Source organism: Lineus longissimus, chromosome 7 (assembly GCF_910592395.1).
Source record: "Lineus longissimus chromosome 7, tnLinLong1.2, whole genome shotgun sequence".
Classification (NCBI taxonomy): Eukaryota; Metazoa; Nemertea; class Pilidiophora; order Heteronemertea; family Lineidae; genus Lineus; species Lineus longissimus.
The window spans coordinates 2,384,771-2,405,703 of record NC_088314.1 but is presented as its reverse complement, the minus strand read 5'-3'; the positions used below and the strand labels follow the sequence as shown (position 1 = coordinate 2,405,703).

Below are 20,933 nucleotides of genomic sequence, written 5' to 3'. Positions count from 1 at the left end.
TGGGAGAAACGTCTGTATCCAACAACGATTACACCCTCTTGATGCATCGGTCTAACCTTGCTTGCTGCTTCAGCGATCCTGACCGATCTCATGTAGCCGAGCAGCCAAGCAGTATGCAGAGAGAATGAATATAATATAACAAGCCCTTCCGGCTGAGATTTGCCAACTCGACTGAGATAAGATCAGTATGATTCCCATAAGAGTAAGGTACAGTTTAAATTTCATGAAAGCCTTGAGGATAAGATGGTTTTCTTCCTGGAAGACAATTGCTTAATTTTATTCACATGATCGGCTAGGGCTGAAATATATTGTCGATATGGGGATCCACCAGGGAGACTTCTACTCCACAGTATAGATGCATTAACATTTGCCGAGAAAGCTATGTTTTCTATCAGAGAAATGCTCGTTCGTATCGTTCACGTCGTGATTCAAGTATATGAAGCTTCATAGAAATCTAAGATAATGCCAGTGATGGATAGTTCAGCCAAGCCGACCAGACCCTGTTCCATTAAACATCGCCGCAAACGTAACGAGAAGATTGGCAAATAACTACCATCACTTCCCAGGAACAAATTCAATCCATCTGACTTAATGTAGTAATTTCCTCAATAATCTTGGGTTTTCCGCTGAACAATGCGACAAGGCGAATATTCCACCCACCGCCTGGACCAATCTCTACTTGAGAGAGATGACTGTGCTGGTTCCAAACATAATCTACCCAACTCTTTGTCTAATCTTCGCAGGCAATTTCCGACTGAAACACATCTTTGGGAAATAATTGACAAAAGCGACAGAAATGATGGAAGTGTATTACAATATTTGATCTAAATGGTAAGTGCATAGCGAAGTTGAGACGCAACAGGGTGTTAAGAGTCTCTTTGAACGTGGGTTTGGCCAGGACATGTTCTAAAACATGGGAAATTACCAGCTGCATTCGATTTCTCATTCGGAGTTTCGATCAAGTAAATTACGGCAATTCTGATCAGTCTATTGTCATCATTATGATTTTACAGCACGTCCCTCGCCAAAAGCCATCAACAAGCCCATTTCAAATCCTCCTAATAAGATCATAAGGCTGTTGATGGTGACCAGAGGAGAAGACCACATTTTTGAAAGTTGGATTATCTCAGCTGCACGTATCAGAAAGTCGCCTCGCGTGTGTTTCAACCCAAATTTAAATTCATCTTACAGATATTATCCATTCATGTTATGAAACAAACTAAAAAGCCGAGGATCACCGAACACTTCGGACATGTCTGTTCGGCAGAGTTGTGCTCACCACCAAGCTACTAAAGAAGACTACATGTCTTTGACTTTGTCCTCAGCGTAACCTTTCGATATGTTAACCAAATACCCAAGGACCGAATGCAAATAATTTCTTAAATTGCTCAGTATGTCAAATATCTTGTCAGTCCGGATCAACTGACAAACGTATTCATAGAGAATCCTTTGGAAATGTCCTAATGCGGGGTTTGAAAAATCGATTCAAATTTTTGCATTTTATGAAAGATTTATAAGCCTTAACATGATATGGTGCGTTACTTAATATTCGGTCTTTTATCCATTTATATGTCTCTTGAGGAGCCTCAGGTTGTGCTCATCGATTTGATTTATGTCTTAATCTATTCAGGAAATATAAAATGTAAAATTCTATTTGTTATAAAGCGGGAGAGGCATTGGTGATAGGGTTCGCAGCAAGCTCGGGGGATTCGAAATATGGAGTTTATAGCCCATTTAGCCATTTATCAATGTTAAGACTCGGTGTTTAATTAAGGAATTAAATGTGTTATGTCTTTTACAACCATCAAGATCAACAAAACAACTGGCATAGTTGATGATATGATGATGCCGCAGTGGTTCCAAAGCTGGTGGCATCTCCCATACCCTGACTAACAGCATAAAGGTCAAGCAAAAGGTGGAGAAGAATATTGTAACTCGTCTATGCCCAAACCAGCTTGAAAACGGCAACAAGTAAAACTGACTTTCAAACCACCATCTTCAGTTCGATCATAAATCAGACTGGTGTTCTAGAGATACATGTAGCGACGAGAAAGAAACAATTTCGTTTGAGCTTTTGCATAACTCTTTCAGATCGGCTTTGAATTGCAAAAACTGAGAAAGTGGTACTAGGCATAACCCATGTTGAACTGATTTACGGGATACATGAGCTAGGAATAGAAATCGCATCAGTTTTGAAACCCAAGCCAAATCTTGGGTGAATATCACATTACGAATATTACACTCGCATCTTCTTGCATTTCCACAGACTCATCCTCCTCTCATCAAGGCCGCCTTCGCTTAAGCTCATTTCTATAGTTCGACATTTCTCAAGTTACGACTCTTAGAATGCTGAAGTACAACGAGCACATTACAAGATAGGCAGCGAAACATATTGATTCCATCAAAATACTAAGTTCAGTTTACATCAAGGTCGCCATGAGTGCCCCAAATTCTTGCTTAAACGCATACAACACATTTTCATATTCACAATTGAACATTTTGGAGGCCAGTACTGTAGTATCCTTCCCATAGATTACAACCTTTCCAACAGCCACAACTTCAGTCATTAATTACATGTATGCATTCATCCCCGCCATTCATCGTCGTTAACGAAATATTCAAACCCCATGAGAGATGCTTTTTCAAAATATTTTGATCAACGATTGGAAACAAGCTACGCATCATATTATTCTTCTCAAATAATCTTTTGCAGTCAAATGTACGCTGCCATTAGGGAAACATTATAAAAACATATCTCGATGAAGTAAGAGCATTCCATGGCTGATTCTTATACAACTGATTTGTGTGTAGCACATAAATAAAACATATCAGCCCCATGAGAGTTAAGAATTTGGGGACCTACGTTTATGTTTTAGATGTGTGTGTGTGTGCAACAACACCATATAGTACGTTTAGATACAAAGGTACACTTAATCTTTGAATATGGATGAACCGAAAAAAGTCTCATAAAACAGCTCTGAGCCAGATCACCAAACTTGGGGTTAATTCACCAAGTTAAACGTGTTCTCCAAGATCTTAAGGCGTATTATAAAACTTTTTTGCATGTAAAACGTAATGTGAAAATGAAGAGTACATGATGATACAGAATAGATACTGTTTTCCATCAATTATTTTTTGAGATGATGTTTGGATGACTGGTGCTAGCATAAGTTCCTTGATTGTTACCCAATATAAACTCAACGACAAAAAACTTATTTGCTTTTAATTATACTAGTGCTTTTTATTTGCCCTCGCTTGACTTTATTCAAAAATAATTAATCATACAAGACAAATGTTTGCGAGAAGACCTCATTTCGATACTGGTGCTATTGAAGTATTGCATATCAAGGAAAATTTGATTACTGACTGGTGTTATTTCAGAAATCAAAGAAATTTAATTATTTCTGACGTCTTCTGTTTTGTTGACTCTAACTTCCTGATGAGATGTTTTGCTGAAAACGTCTACATGTAACAATGTTTTGTATTTGGCAATAAAGGCTGCTTTTGATTGACGTATTTGCTTCAGTTTAACAACAAATGTCGCTTGGAACCTTTTCAAGAATCGACGCTAATATTAGTCGTGATATTTTCATTTGTTATAAATATAATACAAATGTAGAATTTAACAAAAATGAGGTTGCGCTATTGTGATCTTATGAATTTAAAGGCTTCATTATTTTGACCGAACAATGTCATGGAACATGGTAGAGAAGCATCGATGTAGCAATTATGTGTGTTTGCTGTGAGCATAGATATCAAAGATACAAGGAAATTTACCACTTGACTTACTTCTTCCACTTTCAACTCGTCTAGCACTTTCAGAGACGAACCAACGCTGTAGTCTGCCCCAAAAGGCCATTGATGCTGCAGCATGCTTTTCTGAGTAACTCGGATCACTTGTAAAGTCATCACAATTACCCTCAATATAAGTGCGAAGGAGAAAAAATACATATTTTGTTTGGTCGATTTAGTAAAAGATATGCGTCCTCATGCTGATAAAACATAAATGAACATGCAGGGTAACATTTATAACTCTTAGGTTTTATTAATGATAGTTTTGATATTTTTCCATTGTCAAAGGTGTATCATGCTTTTTGACACCATGAATATGTACATCTTAGCTTGCCAGACATCATAAAAAATTGCCAAAGAGCTCTCTTGTTGCTGTTACCTGTTCCTGTATGTCAAAAGACGTTGAAAGTAGAAAGCCACTTTTAAGCAGACGACAGACGTATTCCACCAATAACGCCATTTATAAGCCAATTATAGGAAAATCCATCATACGCACTCATGACACTCAAGAAGCTTTGGAAATAAGTCCTTCGATATTGGAATTGATAACCTTTGAAGGCAGAATTGGCACTGATGATGGATAGAAGTTTCAAGATCGGTGCTATTAAGTAAATATTTCTAGAAACAATTACCACGCAATTTACAAGGTAAACTAAACGATAAACGCTAAATAGTGATGGACTCGTTCCTGAACGCCTTCAGAGTAAATATTGATAGAACTACTCGAAACATGTATAGAATACTAATTCGTACCACACAATGTCACACGTGCAGTGCAAGTCCAAGGAATAAAATGATTCCGTTTTAAAACCGTTAAACTCAAGACACGATATATCGTCCACCTGAGACTGTCATTGAGAAACAGGTTAAGACTTATTCTCCTAGGGATGCATTTTCATCGGAACTGCCTCTCTCACACACACAAAGATAAGATGATATCGAAGCAGACGATATAATGGAAACGTGGCTTTGATACCCGGATATAATAAACTAGCATCACTAACAAACGACTGATTGGGTTCAGAGGTTATTCAGTTGAATTGACGATCATTGTAAAGATATGCGACTGGCAAATAGGACGACTCGCCTTTGAAGGGATTCAAACCAGAATATCATATTCGTGTCTTTAAATAACGTTTGAAGGGAAACCATAATGGGACCCTGAATGTAATCTTAATAGCACTGTGTCGTAGGGTATAGGTTAAGTAAAAACATCAAATTTTTAAATGGATCAGTAGGTGCCAATGCATCTCGCAAAACATTCAATACAGCATTATTTACAGCGACCAGCAATTGGATTCGATATTGCATAAGAAATTATACCTTTTGTTCTGAGAGCGCTTATGCCCGATGTCTGACTTACACGGGCTCTCCCCTAGCTCCAGCTTCGAAGAGTCTCCCCTCTTTGATATGCTCATATTGACCTAATAGCCTATAAAACCTTATAGACAGGTGCTCTGTCCTTTGCGATACTCTATTAGCAGTCTAACTGCTCCTCCGATGTCAAGAGTTTATTGACAGGACATGATGTACATAGGCTACACGGATCATACTAAAGAAGACAAGACTCTTACCTTATTCAAGGAGCTGGCTGATCTATAAGGTCTCTCCTGGGAAGGCGTAAGCTGGAAAGATACGATGGAGCATTATAATGAAGTACATGACTACTGAGGAAATTGGCAACACTGTAAGGAACAGAAAACAACCGCTGTCCCGTCAATAACTTTGAGTACAACAGTTTAATCAAAGGACTAAAAAGGGTCATCACTAAATTTGACCTTAACATAAAGTCTCCATATTCTGTCCCCTTTTCTGTAAAGGGAAATCCTCACACTCGTCTTACGACTGAGGCAATTTACAGATAACACTTGCCTCAACTAAGTGATTGGAAACTACGCGTGCATCAGTGAAACAGCGAAAGCGCTTTCGTATCAAACCCACACCTGCATCGGACTGTCGACGGCAAAACTCAATGAGCAATAAATATCACTCCACAAACACACGCTGTCTTCTTCCGGAGGCATATTGTAAAGGAGAAACTCGATGGTCCCCAATTAGGGAGAAAACAATTTTCTTGTCTTTGTCTGGGCAGAGGACTGATGAGCTACTAAATAATTCGTAGAGTAACTAGATGAACGCCCTGTAGCCGAACGTATTGTATTGCTCGGAATAGAAGTGGCATCTTATCATTTGGGCAGTTGTGTCCACATCCAGGGTTTGGAGAGAAATCTTCAGAACTATATAGATGCCAGGGTAAAGGCTCATTTCTGCTCATGCAGCCTATTTGAGCGCATACCAACGATAGAATGAACGGATACGAGCCTCACAGTTTCGCTTTCCATCACAAACTTCTTCGATCACTCCACATCTACCTATCGACTATCGTAATGCTCGCTTACTGTAAAAAGCCGAATATTCATGTCTTTTTATTATGCAATTCGCAAGTTTCTGACAATACACACCTCAAGTGTCACGTAATTGCGAGACTTGATTTTTTGCCTCGCCCATTTCTGATCCAATTGCGAGAACTACATTTATCAGCTGATAAAAGTAGCATATCGGTTCCGCCCAGATGCAACCTTTGGCAACACAATGCAGCAGGAAATTCCCAAATGTCACACCAATAGCGTGTTTTCGAACAATTTACTTCGACCAGAACCAATTCAAGCGGGAAAATGAATGGAATTTTCTAGCGACAGTTGAGGCCGTTATCTTAGCTCATTTCCGCTTAAAGCGGCTAAGCAGCAATCACAAACGTGACAGGCGAACGAAAACGCTGTGGTGGTTACGACTAGTCCACGATCACTCAAGCCATTACCCTCCGTCTGACCGGACAACAGGCACGGTAAGGCTGCGATGGGGTTTGCCTCTACCGAGGAACAGTGGGATATTTGCTGGGTCAACCGACCAACATCATGGACAAAGATTTCAATGCATCACTTGAGAGAAGTGAGGAATCAAGTCGATTATACGAACCGATTCATGAAAGAAGTGGCTAATGATGCATGCGGCAGGAGTCCAAACACATTGACAGCGATGGTGAATAAGAAGGATCGTTTCAGACCCGCATGATGCGACTGTCAACTCGTTCTGCAGTCGACATTGTGATCCAGTGGGCTTCAATGCCGCTTTGATCAGATCTCGGAGGTCTATTGAATCAGAGATCAGACTTGAACTGCATTTCAAATCATCACTCTCGAGTGGTAGAAACATCGCATTGATGTCCTTCAACGAAGCCCTCTTTTCGAACCCATTGTCATCTTTAAAGTGACAATCAACAAGCAGTGTATCCCGTGATACATGCATTTCTCAAGAGTTTTAATCGTCCTTTCGGTACAGGAGATTTTGTCAGCCATTCTGAATGTAAAGAAAACATGATGCCAATACGTATTGTTATACCAAACGCACATTTTCCCCAGGGAATTATTTGTGATTCCTGTTGCTTCTTTGCTTGCCAGGGAAATCAGTGATTACCAAATACACAGGTCTGAAGATGATCTTCTGCGGTAATGTGTTGAAAGCGTCTGAGGCATTAAAAATGCATACAGTCTTTATTCCTCTTAGCAATATGGGTATTTTTAGATAGTAATATTCTTCCATGTTAGCACCGTGCTGTGCGTTTCTGAGCAGAGTATAGAGTGTCAATATTATAACCGTAGAATTGCAAATGTCAAATTTTTTCAGAAGTTTAGGCTCGTAATCAATGTAGTGGTGGATCGAATTGGTAATGTACATATACAATGCAATGGTGATATTGAATTGGTGAACAGTTCTTGTTTGAAAGCTGTTAAGCCGCTTGATCAAACAAAACAAACAAAAATTTACGTTTGTGTTGTTTACAAAACAGACTTGAGCGAGTATTTTGCATTTTTCTTCAGAAAGTCATTTCATTCTCAGATAATCAAACGATGTCTCAATGCATCACCAAGGTGACCATTCAGATATATATCGGCTACGGGCCACAATAGACTAGCCAGATTCCTTTGTGCTGTTGAAATTGAGGGGTGAAAGGAAGTGAAAGAAGCAGCTTTCCCCCCTATAGAAATATTTTGACAAAATCTTCTGGCGAATCTATTGTGAACGTGAACAGGTTGATTTAAATCACAATCGTAATTACAAGACATCATTTGCATCATTGGCAATATGTCAGCGCATTTACCAATGGAACAATGGGCATAATATCCCCGTATTTCTATAAGAGGCGTACCAATGTGCAGTAATGGAAAAGAACCCCGAGACAAGAACACACCTTTCCACGTGACTTACACAGAGACATATGTAGAGTGACAAATTTGCCTCAGGTTTATTTTCGGCAAATCATCTACATTAAGCAGTGCATTACGATTGTATATGGAAAATAAAACGCACTGCCACAAGATAAGAGCAACATTATAAAAAATGTAGATGTACCGCCTATTCCTTAAGAAAAATAAACCCATCTAGCGATAACATAGCAGTACAATTCCCAAGGAAAAAAGTAAACATTATGTAAATAAATGAACTATCAAATGGGTTGCACTGAAATGGCTCAGAATATTTTGTTCTCCAATGAAGTAGAAGAGCAATTTTCTTGTAACCAGAGAACAGACTAATATCTCATTTAAGCTGTTATCGATTTTGGTTGGCGTACTTCTTTTGACAATTAAATTCGCAGTCTGTTAGTTCTTCCAATTAACAACTTTGAAATATAATTGGGCGCGTGTCCGATTCCTATGAAATCAAAATTCCGGCTCTTGATACTATCTTTTCGTCATCAGTTGGACAGTTTTTAATTCGCAAACTGACATCTGAATGACATACGAGTACTTAATAACCACTGAACAACATATTGCATTTGTTTAAATTAAGATCATATGTTGATAATCAAAATAAAAATTGAATTGTCGTCTGTTTTGGGGCGATTAATCTCACTTGTCAAGTGAAATGGCCAATTCTCATTTATTTGTTGTTTTTCGATCGGACGAAATTGTCCGTTGGTTGACATGTGAGCATCCAGTGCGTATATAGATCACAATTATGTAAATTATTTCAGTTCTCATTTGTATTTTTTCTACTTAAATTGCTCTCGGGTGCGATGAAACTGCAACTAACTACTTTCAAAGTTTTCCAGATGGGAATAAAGTCGAGCTTCAAACTTTCAAGACTCACGATACTCAGAAAGCACATACTGAATCATCTAATCATTTTAGTATACGTTAAGAACTGAAGAAGCATTCGCCAAAGAAATCTAATTTGTAGCCTTAATCCCAACCCAGACGAATGAAGCGACCCAATCCTCACATTAAAGCACTATGTTCATTTTCTAAAACCTCTTCTCATCAAAACATCACGTTGAACAGAAACATCATGTTTACCACGCAATAACAACGAAAACAAAACTATAACAACGAAAACGAAAACGAAATGACGATCCCTTCTCTTGCAGAAGAAAGGCCGCTGTTTAAAAAACGGGGAAACACATCATTTATTATTGAATAGAACCGACGCGCCAATATAAGCAAGTGCAAATATTTGCTTTAATTTTACGGCAATATAAAGTTATCGATTTTTGGCTGAGTTCCCATGAAAACAAAACACCCCGAGGTTGAGAAAATTTATCCGGGGAAAGACACATCAATGTACATCTACTCTACCATACATTGACATGTTTTGGTACTCGATGGATGGTGGTGCCTGTTGAATCGAAGGGCAGGATGTTCAGAGACATCGGAGGTGATTTGAATAAGATGAGTGGAAATGTTGTACTGATCACAAGAGAACAATGGAGCACGTTTGCGAGGTATGAATTGACCGTTTGGAATGGCCCAGAATGGTCTTCTGGCGTGTCGTCGTAACGAATAACAGTGATATTCCTGCAAAGCGAGATCTACGATTGTTGGTACAGTTCAACGCTTTGGTGTTATATAATCAACAGGGTTGTGATGTCAAGACTGTAGATTGTACATTGCCTCAGCAAAAGAGAGCGGCGTTAAGCGAACATGCAGCTCGGTTGAGTGCATGCAGCTGTGTAACCCAACGAAAGTTTGGGCCCACATGCTGCTCGTTGCCTTGCTCTTGCACTCACGTCGATGAGTCAATTTCTTTCCTTCGTACCCAGTAGCAAAGAAAGTGTAAGCCGACAGTGCAACGATTTAGAATGTGTGCTGTGTATGCATACAGTTTAGCGATGATCAAGCAATTCTATTGAAGGTTGCCGCGGGAAGTTTTGAATTTGAAGGTAGGTATGCATGGAGATAAAAGGATCGGCTTGTATGCCATTATACAAATAAGAAAAAATGTGTGACATTTGGATTGAATGCTAAAATCATATCAGCAAATAGGCACACAGTCATGCCCTGAGGCAGAAAACCTTGATGTTTCTCAACTAAGGTAGAGAAGCTTGCATAACGTAGCAAGTTTCACGCTTCCTTCCAAGATAACTCGAATGACACTTTAAGCAAAGCTGCCGCGTTTCTGCATGTAGATAACGACTCCACAAGACATACACACTTTACCAAAAATATGAATCTTGCCAGGAGAGCATTTTCGTTATTCGAACAGGGAACGATTCGGCAAAAAGATATTTCCCACTATTGCCACGATTTGACCATTTAGACGTTTGACCACTTGGGAATGCCTTTTATAACGTTATCACCTCCAGTAATGCGCATTTGCTGCAATCTCACTAGCCATTTAGCAAATTCTCCAGATATGTCCCTAATGCATCCATAATGTCATGTTGTCCACGGTTGACGGCGCCGTTGACGTGTTAGCACTTTGTTACTGTTAGAGTTGATTGATGGCGGGTTGGCAGCGATGAGAAGCGATAACCCTATCGACGGATAGCATGCGAGCTATGTCCTCGGAACGGCTATTGATAAGGTGTGAACTCTGGATGCTGACCTCATTGGGTGAAATGCTGGGCACTTGGGGTGACATAGAGTATCGAAACTGCAGTCCATTTAGGGAAGACTTTATCAGCTTCCTACCGCTGCCAACTCGTTGGCGATCCTTAGACATTTTATGGCATTATCAAGCTTTCAAGCGTCCTCTGGTTTTGACACCAGGCTTCCACACTATTCTTGACCCTCAAGTTTGGAGTCCACTACGCCGACCCAAGGGGAGACTACAGAGGGAGTACAGTACTTCCGATTGCCGATAGTTAGACTGATTTCGAACAGTGTAGTCCACAACCGCTGCTCCCGATGACCCCAGCATTCTGCTTGCTTCCAAAAAGTTCTCTTCGACAGTTAACAATTTGTTTACTCCCCGTGTAAACAGATAACAAATGGGGAATGTCAAAATCGCTTAACAGTCGGCCAACTCAACTGGAAAAACCTAGACTCTTATTCATGAACGTGAACCAGAATCTGAGCGGTATATTCATTGGCAGGACGATTTTGACATCCCAGACGACCAGAGGAGTTTATGTTACCTACTCAAGTGCGAAACCTCGTACTCTGCTCATTTCCCCAAGTCAAACCGATTAAGTCAGCTGCAGTCTGAGGTTGAATTAATGAGCGCTGATCGCACTAGTGTTTCATTTGAAATGCATTGTCTTTTTTGCAAGTATGGATGGAGACAACTTTATTTCTATTCAGATATTACATGCTTTTATCCCCTTATATCACATGGCATTCCATTGCTTTGCATCACCAGGCACCAGGCGCAGAGCGCTGCATCACATTGCCTGTCATCTCATCGCAGAGTAGCATTGTACGGCATCATATAACATCACATTCCGAAGAAGACAGTACCCAATACATGTATTTGGGGAATTGGGTCGTTTGAGGGCTCCAAACAAGCCATTACAAGCTTTACAGGACCGTAGAAATCATTTTCAAACAAAATGGTTTTTGTTGCGTAAACATGTTAAATCAGTGTGACCAGATGTCACATAAAGCGTTTTGATGGGTTTTTCAAAGTATTCTTTTGATTGGTGTTGGCTGTATAATGTTTATGTCGATATCAACGTCGACCTGCAAATTGTTGCACCCAGCCTGGAATCAGCACGGGACCATTTTATCAAATCGGGTCTATTAAGCATTCATAACCTGGTTTCGTGTCTGATTACTTCATTGGTAAGGGGATCAACACTATTGACTATTGGTTCAGTTCAGCCCATATTCGTGTCAATTCACATTTTAGACAAAACCACAATTTTGTGTTGCGCACGAAAGCATAAATATTTCACAAGAGCTATCATGGCCCCTTTTCATGCGTACACACCACCACTCAATATTTCATCTTTTCGTTCTTTGAATTGTCACTATAAACACTGTCCGTCTCATCGGCGTGTTTGATTACTACTCGGTGGTAATGGTTGAAATAGAAAACTTTGGCTATCAACAAATGTTCAAGTCAAAGTTTTCTTCGCCGCTTGTCCAACCATTCTGGTTGTGACTTTGTCCTCGAAAGACCAATGTGGGATGTCAAAGGCCACGTAATTTTATTCTTGCAACTCGTATTACAGTATTTGTAGCCGATTTGTGATGTGTTTCCATCACAAAAGTGATCACTTCCCTTCACTAGGACCCTTTTTAAAGGAACAAGATAAGATGGAGTTTATGTATTTCCATAGACGACCATGAATACGTGCCTTTGTGGAAAAAATGCATGGCGGGAGAAGGGCACACGAGGCGGCCACTTTCAACGGAACACATTTATCGCTAACGGCTTTATTCCCATTTTCGACACGCCACTCTCCCTGGTGGCCTTCATCCTATTTTCAAAATGCCCCATGTCTGTACAGCTCCGCATCTTAATAGCTGTGAAACCCTTATCGCGAATTTTTTTCTTCTAATGTAATCATGTTGTCTTGTCATAGGTGAATCCCAGGATGATTCACGAATCATTTGACTGCGTTCAAGGCTAATTTGAATAATATGTCGTGATGCATTGTTTCACCTTTCTTCGCAGCTTGACTGGACGGAGTGAGATGATTCTACAACTACATGTAGCTTGTTGAATATGGTCCTAAGGTTTTTCTCGTACAATGCTATTTCAACAAGCGGGCTAGGGCCCTCAGAATCAAGACTGCCGTAATCCATTTGTTCGAGCTATTGCCTGCGATATCCTTTACCACTGTTATGATGGATCGAACACTTAGCGGATACGGCAACACTTCAACCAAGGTTAATAGACGTATTGAGGCAAGTGCTTGAACGTCGAGTCATGGCAATCGTTTACTTCTGTCACTGGAGGGGTTCTTGCAGAGAGTAAGAATGAAATGGTCAACAACAAAGGCCGTACGTGTGTCTGAACTGGCGCGAAGAGTGCGAAGGACGTGCGTAGTTGGTTTCAACGCTTATTATCGCAGATGGTAGATTAGAAGACTAATAGCTTTAACACTATCATTTCGTTTCCATCTGATTCACGAAGACATGTCAGCGCAGCGTCGTAGTTGGAGTTTTAGTGGGGAGTCCAAGGGGACTTTCTGAGAGTACTTTCCAGGTATTCTTTGCTGAAAGTGCTTCTACCCAGAGTCTTTAGGGAGTGAAAGGAACAGCTCTACACTCGGTGCTTCGAACACCAACTACCATATATAGTAGGTAGTATGCTTGGTCATTATTATCGTTACAAGGCAGTCATCTTCCTTCTTCAGCAACTGTATACTGTCATCTCAAAGACACCTTCAGAGTATATATCACTATTCAAAGCGAAATGAACCCAGTGTCTCAGGAAATCAATATCCCTTTTCAAGCAATAAATCAACCATACTCTGCTGATCAATAATCGGATTTTTTTCAATTTCTCAAATTGGTAGACATTACACCTGACAAAGCAGAAGATAAATCAAGCATTCTAACTGACGTTCCTGTCACAATTCCATAATTTACAATAAACCAATTTAGGTTTTCAAAGACACGTCCTCACGTCGCTGCGGGCGACTGATAAGTGATATCTAAAAACAGGACTGACAGGATGGCATTTCGAGCGGTTCTGCAAAGGTAAATATAGCTTAGTACTAGCACCGCAATTATATGATGACAATGCAATGCCTCACAATTTCATCGTGAATTCTAGAAAGAGAAAGATGGGCCCGGTGATTGCCAATGACCAAGAATGAGATTAAAAAACCTTTCCAGTGAATAATATGATGATGGCTAATGAGCGTGCCTGAAACCATAGCGACTGGATTTGGAAAGAGGAGAGTTATTTAATGTGGTTTCGGAATTGAGACACACCGTCCTACTCAAAAGCCTTTAGTTCTGCTTTACATTCTATTTAGAGTATCCATCAAGTCATCCAAGATATCAACTTCGGACAATTTTTCATCTCACTAGATAATCGCTGTGGCAGTTTCGCCTCGGCAACAATTGCTGCTGAACAAATGCTTGTTACACATTCCTTACTAAAACCTCGTATGACAGTCAAAATGTCTCTTCCACTCACGTAAATCAAACAGGTTTTTTCAACCCCCAAGTCGGATCATCAAGATTCCTGAATAAACTAATTCAGCATCCGTGGCATCATTCAAATTATTGCAATGATAAACCCTTGAGACCACATCCATGATTCGTAGGAATATTCATGCCCTCTGTAATTATCCAAGGCATCTATTATCAATTTCAACCGTAATTCAAAGTGCATTCACCTCATTTTGTAGAATTTCATATGGCTCTGAAGTCGACGTGTGAAACAGCATGTCGTGTGAAGTGAACATTTTTAAAAAATGTTTCATTAGATGATGTATTGTGAGCTTTTATCATCAGTGGAAGTCTCAAGTAGAGCCAACAAATTTCATGAATTGTTATCCCGCTGAAAGAGCATGATAGTCTAAGAGAAATTCATACAATGTATTAAATATATGTCATGCCAATGGATGGTGGTGAAAGAGGGTAATCAATCGCAATACTTGTCAAAAGTGAGTTTGACATCTAGGTTTCTTTCTCTAGGTCAGATGAATATCATTGTCCAATAAATCTCATAATCACAGTATGGAACAATAAACTGTGCAAGCTAGATGCATTCCCACTAACTGTTACAGTATGCTTTCCATAAGCCTAATGGTGTTTTGCCCCACTAGCATCCTCATATTGTGATCAATACAAATACTAAGAATGTGATGCTTTAATTGAAATTGGTGTGAAAAACTTACAATACTCAAGATCACCGTAGAGATGTATAGCCTCGCACAATTGACGACGCGAGTACGTTATCACGAATTTTAAGACCTTTAGTGAACCCTGAGCTCATGCTTGGCAAGATCTTCTTCACATCAGCGTTTGCTACTTACTGACATTCTGCCAAAAGCTAATGCTGCTACTGTAAAAAGTCACATAAGGAGATATCAAATCCAATAACAACCAAGGTTGATGCAAGAATTGTCTCTCTTACAAGATTGGGTTTCAAAAACAAATTGTATCACTGGAAATTCAAGCAAACTTCCTCTCTTCGTCTCTATTGAGTTTAAAACTTCACTTCCCCACTTAGCTTTTTAAGCAAACCTCACTTCCTCACTCAGCTCTTTAAGCAAACCTCACTTCCTCACTCAGCTCTTTAAGCAAACCTCACTTCCTCACTCAGCTCTTTAAGCAAACCTCACTTCCTCACTCAGCTCTTTAAGCAAACCTCACTTCCCCACTTAGCGTTTTAAGCAAACGAAGTACACATTATCTCCAGTTTCAGGCTAACTGCGACTCGAGACAACCATTTGTAATAATAAAAGCTGAAGTGGCATTCCAAATGGAAATTTCACCATTTAGTGGTAGTAAATCACAAGATACGAGAGCGCATCAAGTGCTGATGATGCATTAATGATTAAAACTTCGTTTTAATGGAACAGCATGTACATTTAATGCGCCCATCCTGTATATTTCGCAAATGTTTGTTTGGGGGTCAGATTTCAAGGCTTTTCCAGACTGATAAAAGCTGATGTGCTTGCTCCAGTGAAAAATACCAATAGCTTCTGCTCTTCAAACATGCATTCTCGAGTTTAGGGTCTATACATGTCTCGATATTATACCCCTTTTGGGTAAGGTATGCTTGTAAGTTGGCCGCTCTGTTTGAAAGGACTACGAACAATGTGAAAGAGTAGGATCCCATACAACTGCAACGCAGATTCGACATCTCGTCGCCTAGCAGATTGCTACTATATCGGGTGCTTTCAAAACGTAGTTTGGTGGTAGATCCGGTGTGACAGCGGATATAGTCCCCCTGGAGTCATAGTCCGGTATCATTGTATTTGACCAATTAAGCAGCATGATCTATTGTACCGCTAACCCTAACCAAAACATTTAGCAATGCGGGCTATTGTTACACGGACTATCAGCCCTAGGACTACTATCCCCGCCACACCGGACCTATTCTCAAAGGATACCAAGAGTTAACCAACCAGCTGATAGAGCGAGTATTGATATTGGTTGCTAAACTGATGCTGTACTTTTGACTAGGGCATGGACAATACGGTTCGGCACTTTTATGCCTTAGAAGACGCGAGAGACTACCACCAGAACGCATCTTCGTCCCAGCTGCTTTTACTCGGTGGCCGTTTCTATTGCAGCAGAACTGTGGCATTGACATTGCTAGTCAACTTGTGATTTATGTGCATTGTGAAGGTTCTGCTGAATTGTCATACAAAATGACATCGCCAACGAACAAGTACAAGGCACAAGGGAATTCTTCTTCAGTGATTCATTTTTATGAACCAGAAAAAGTGCGTTAAGTAAACCACAGAAATAGACTAAGTATGTTCCGTGATATTATGAATTTTTCCCAAGAGTGTCATTTCATCGTGATGGGTTTACATGTTTGCTTTATCTATGATATTTTTATGTCATGTATTTCGCAAACATTCCTGGACAGAAGGAAGTCAACTATTTTTGCGCCGACACGAAAATTTTCATCGCAACTTGTAGACTTTTCAGTGTAGGTCGGAGGTTTGAAGTGCGGGTGTCAACCTACTGAACAAAACCAACAACAGACCTTTTTTGTTGCAGGTTTTGCTTTATATGTATTTTTACAGAAGTTAGTTTCCTTATTTTACCAGAAAGCAAGGCATGTTTCTGACACGAACAGGCGATATAATGGTGACGTGATACAACACAATGTCGCAACATCCTGTGCGTCAGATCAAAAAATCGCAAAATCGAAACGAATCGAACTTAATTACAAGCAGAAGGAACGCAAAAAGATTAGTTTGAGTATTTTCACTGCGTCTCAACTAGTTTTATCATCTTCCATCACTGAGTCTGACTATAAGAAACTTTCGCTAAGCGAGAAAGCTCTAAATCATAATTACATGTATACACGATTTCGTTTCGTGTTCTGTGGTTGGCACTGCAAACACTGTTTTTTTCTGTTAACAGTCTGCTGTTACCGTCAACACCCTCGTTTGGTAGACGCAGGTGCAAGAGCCAAATTGCGTGCTAACTATGTTTATTACCAACTGAAATTAGTCATAAAGTTTAAAAGGCAAAGCAATTTGTATACCATTAGGCAATGATGCATCGCCTCGCAACAGTACTAAATATTTCAAAACGTGGTGAAAATTAATTAAAAGTGATTCCAGTATCACATTGATGTAGCTAATGTAATATGAGGTGGAGGAAAATAACTGATGGAGAATCGTTCGCCTGAGATCGAGTAGCATGAATTCTAGCCAATGGGCAAATGGGCCGTGACCTCTTACCAAAAACAGCACACAGTAAGGATTTTCAGTAGCATATTCTGTCCTGAAAAAGCCAATACTAGTGAGGAAATGTAGCAAGAGAAACAAGGCCAGATACAACACCACTTCTTTGTATTTTGATGCGGTACCTTTCTCTCAAGTCTAAATGCTCCAACTTACAGATGAATTTGCTGTCGGCGCGTGTAGCTTTCCTCGACCGAGTTATCCCGATACATAGAGATGATTAAATATTCATAAGGAGCTTGATATTAAGCTCTGTGTATACTCATGGTAAACACTGCAATATTTTATAACTGCAAATATCAAGAGAAACGTGTCACAATTCGCACAGTGAACTGGACAACCACCATTATTAAACCGCCTTGTCGCTATTCTATTATCATGAACTTTCAAGACATGTTTCAGCGGGATGTATAAAAGAAGTCGTCTTAAGTTAAAGGAACTGCTGATATTCGGACTAATGGGAGTTATTTGACTCTATACCTAAGTCTATTTGCTTTGTCACGTCTTTAGAATTGCACGGAAATCGAAAAAGGCGCTATTAATAGTTGTACGATTTATCTCATATGTACATGTACGATAAATGTCAATATTTACAAAATATGCCAAGAAGAAGCAACACTGTCGGCACTAATCAAAATTATTCATAGAGTCGGGACGTGGTATTATGAGGCCCTGAGATATTCCGCATGAATATTGATACACCACTGGTTCTCTATTCATCAAGGCCCACATGGATTCCCCTCGTGAATATTCATTGGGACAAATAGAGCTGATGAGAAGGCAGAATCAAGGGCCAGAAAGCACACTTTGTGGGAACTTTGTTCAAGGCAGAGAAAGAGAGCTCAACGAAGGACTGGAGAAGCATCTCTGAGAATTCGAAGTTATGGCCCGGGTTGCTTGAGAGCCATCGCTAATCTGAGCGATCTCTCTCTAGCCTGGGGCAAGGCTTTCCAACCGATTGCTATAATAAAGTAAGTTAATGTCTTCCAAGTGCTGGGTTTCTGGCTGACCAATGGTTTCGGTCGGGTCTGGTTATCAAAGGCAAGCCCTTGGCGAGGCCATGGATTTCTTTCTAATGGAAGACTCAGCAGCCCAATAGACAACCCTTAAAACGTGTTCATCTTCGTCACGTTCGATTGACAGAAGATTTACAATGTCAAAATGGAAATTTACATCCTAAAAAACTATATTTTTAAAGCTACCATTTTAGTGGCAATCATAATCTACGTTTTACTGTCAATTTCACAAAACATGTTGTGGCTAAACCGCGTCAGTGTGATTTCTCGACATGAATCATTTTGACAATTTGTTATTATTTTGCTGCCAAATTCAACGCAAAGAACAATTTTCTGCTAATAACATCATGCCATTTCGCTTTGACGCGCTCGAATTTACCGTCGATATCATCTCTATTACGTGTCAAACTTTTTAAACGCTCCGCGCTAAAAATCATTCATGTTTCCGTAAATTTCAATCCCTTCAAGATGTCTCGCAGCTTTCAATTAGATCGTCAAGATCGTAGCGAGATTAGCGTCTGTTTTCCATCAGACTATCTCGTTAAGCCTTTAATGAAACTCTGGTTCAATACTGACGCGACCGGTATCAAGATTAAAGTTGTCATAAAACAATTAGAAACACTATCTCCTTCAAATCTATCGGTTAAGGAATTCACAGCTTATTCGTTCTGTTATGACTTGGGCTTCTAGATATTGACGGGGTTTGACATGTCACGGAATCGGAAATGAAAGGGCTCGAGTGAAATAGCTCCCGCAGAAGTACGAAGTATGGTATGCATTTTATCGACAATGATGTTCGGAGATTCGCCATTTTCTCCAACTACATGTACCATGATCACCGACTTGCGAATGCCGCGTGACTGAATTCGCGCAGGGGACGATGACACTACACACCATCGTACTTGTGTCGTTCGCAAAGTTTTGGCAAAAACCTCAGTGCTGGAGGACGGCAAAGAAGAATAACTCTGGGAGGGAGTCGCAGGTTAAAAAATCTCAGCACTATGGCCTAGGATGCAAGTCATATTGTTCCTTTTTTACCACCGCGTGAGGATTGTACTGTACATGTTCGGGTCGAACACTACGACTCATCACATCCCACACCTCTGCATTTTCCAGCGACGCTGATCAATCTGCCAAGGAAATGACTTCAGTTATCTTATTACCCTAATATCGGCAATCGCTTACTACCATCGGAGAATGGTTTTTACCCGCAAATGGCGCCTTAATGAATTTGATGCTGGAGATACGAACATACAAGGCCGAGTAATGGAATCGCACGGGGCTGAATCCGAAGATATGCTATAAACACCGTTGGTACTGTATCAGTAAGGCAACATTGAGGAAGCATCGTGCTTTTGCTTTGTTTCTAGTGTAGTATTCAGAATGCAGGGACTGATTGCCATTCGATGTCGTAGATAACACCAAGAGTGGCAATGATGAAAACGGCATTGATGTTTTAGAAGTGCTACGCATATTTTGGTTTGTATCAGTGGGAAATTAACAGATTAAGGATCGAGCGTGATGATTTGGATTCTGTCTCAAACCCGCGATGGTCTATAGATCGGCTTGTGTCTCTGCCAAGCGGTCATGAGGGCCCTGGTGTCTCTTTGTCGGCGTGAGATTCAGAATGGGTCTCTTCGCCTAAGTTGCCTCACTCCACCCAGGATTATAAATACTTGGAAACTTGTCGGAAATGTTCAGGTCGTAGCCCTGATTAAGCTGCTAGTTCTATCGAAGGGTGACCTGGTGGACAGGGTTTAAACCTCAAGTGTATAAGCGGATTATAATCCTAACCACCTTAACTGCTAGATGCTGATGAGAGGACTAACTGCACGCCTATCAGTTACCTTAAGCGCCAGCGTCATGTCCCGGAATCGTGTTGACATGATTCGCACCCAGTGATGTTGATTTACCAATGAAAGGATTCGATCCTGAACATGTTTGCTATAAAAGGTGGGAAATAACCAATATGCCACAACGAGAGCCATTTTCCTCCGGATGTCGCAAACATCCTGCTTCTTCTAGCTACCGGAAAGACTTATTATGTGTAACCTGTAACATGGCGGGGCGACAGATATTGTTCCTTGTGTCTCGAATGATTCGCAATGCAAAGTTTTCATTTGGAAGAGGAAAGGCGTGTTGCCCAGGGTTGGTAAAGGATATTGACAGAGTGTGACAAACATGATAGCAATCAGCAGGCTCAGAACAGTTCCTGTGAATCAGCAGTATGAATTCAAAGCTCAAATAAAACAGAACAAAATAATGCATCGCATAGACGGCCCTCAAATTCAAAATGTGTTGTCGCGGAGAGGTTGATAAAGAAGGAGCGGAGGCACTAATGATGGATGGCCCTTGCTACGACGAACGAATCACCAGTCCTTGCCTCTTTAATTCATTCAACAAATGGTCCTCAGACACGAAGCGAGGAGACTCCTAGAAGTAATCACTGTTAATGGCGCATCGTTGCTAATTCTTCGTGCCAATGATAATTCTGATTTGGCGTCTCTGCG

At 40.3% G+C, this 20,933-nt stretch overlaps 1 protein-coding gene across 2 annotated transcripts in view; it reads right to left on the bottom strand.

The window, feature by feature from the left end:
- The window catches only part of LOC135490733 (uncharacterized), a 146,719-nt gene that overhangs the window by 106,587 nt on the left and 19,199 nt on the right, over nucleotides 1-20,933 (bottom strand). For both annotated transcript variants that reach the window (XM_064776146.1, XM_064776149.1), the window contains exon 2: nucleotides 5,367-5,417. The gene's annotated coding sequence lies outside the window, so the exon portion shown is untranslated. The remainder of the gene's footprint in view (nucleotides 1-5,366; nucleotides 5,418-20,933) is intronic.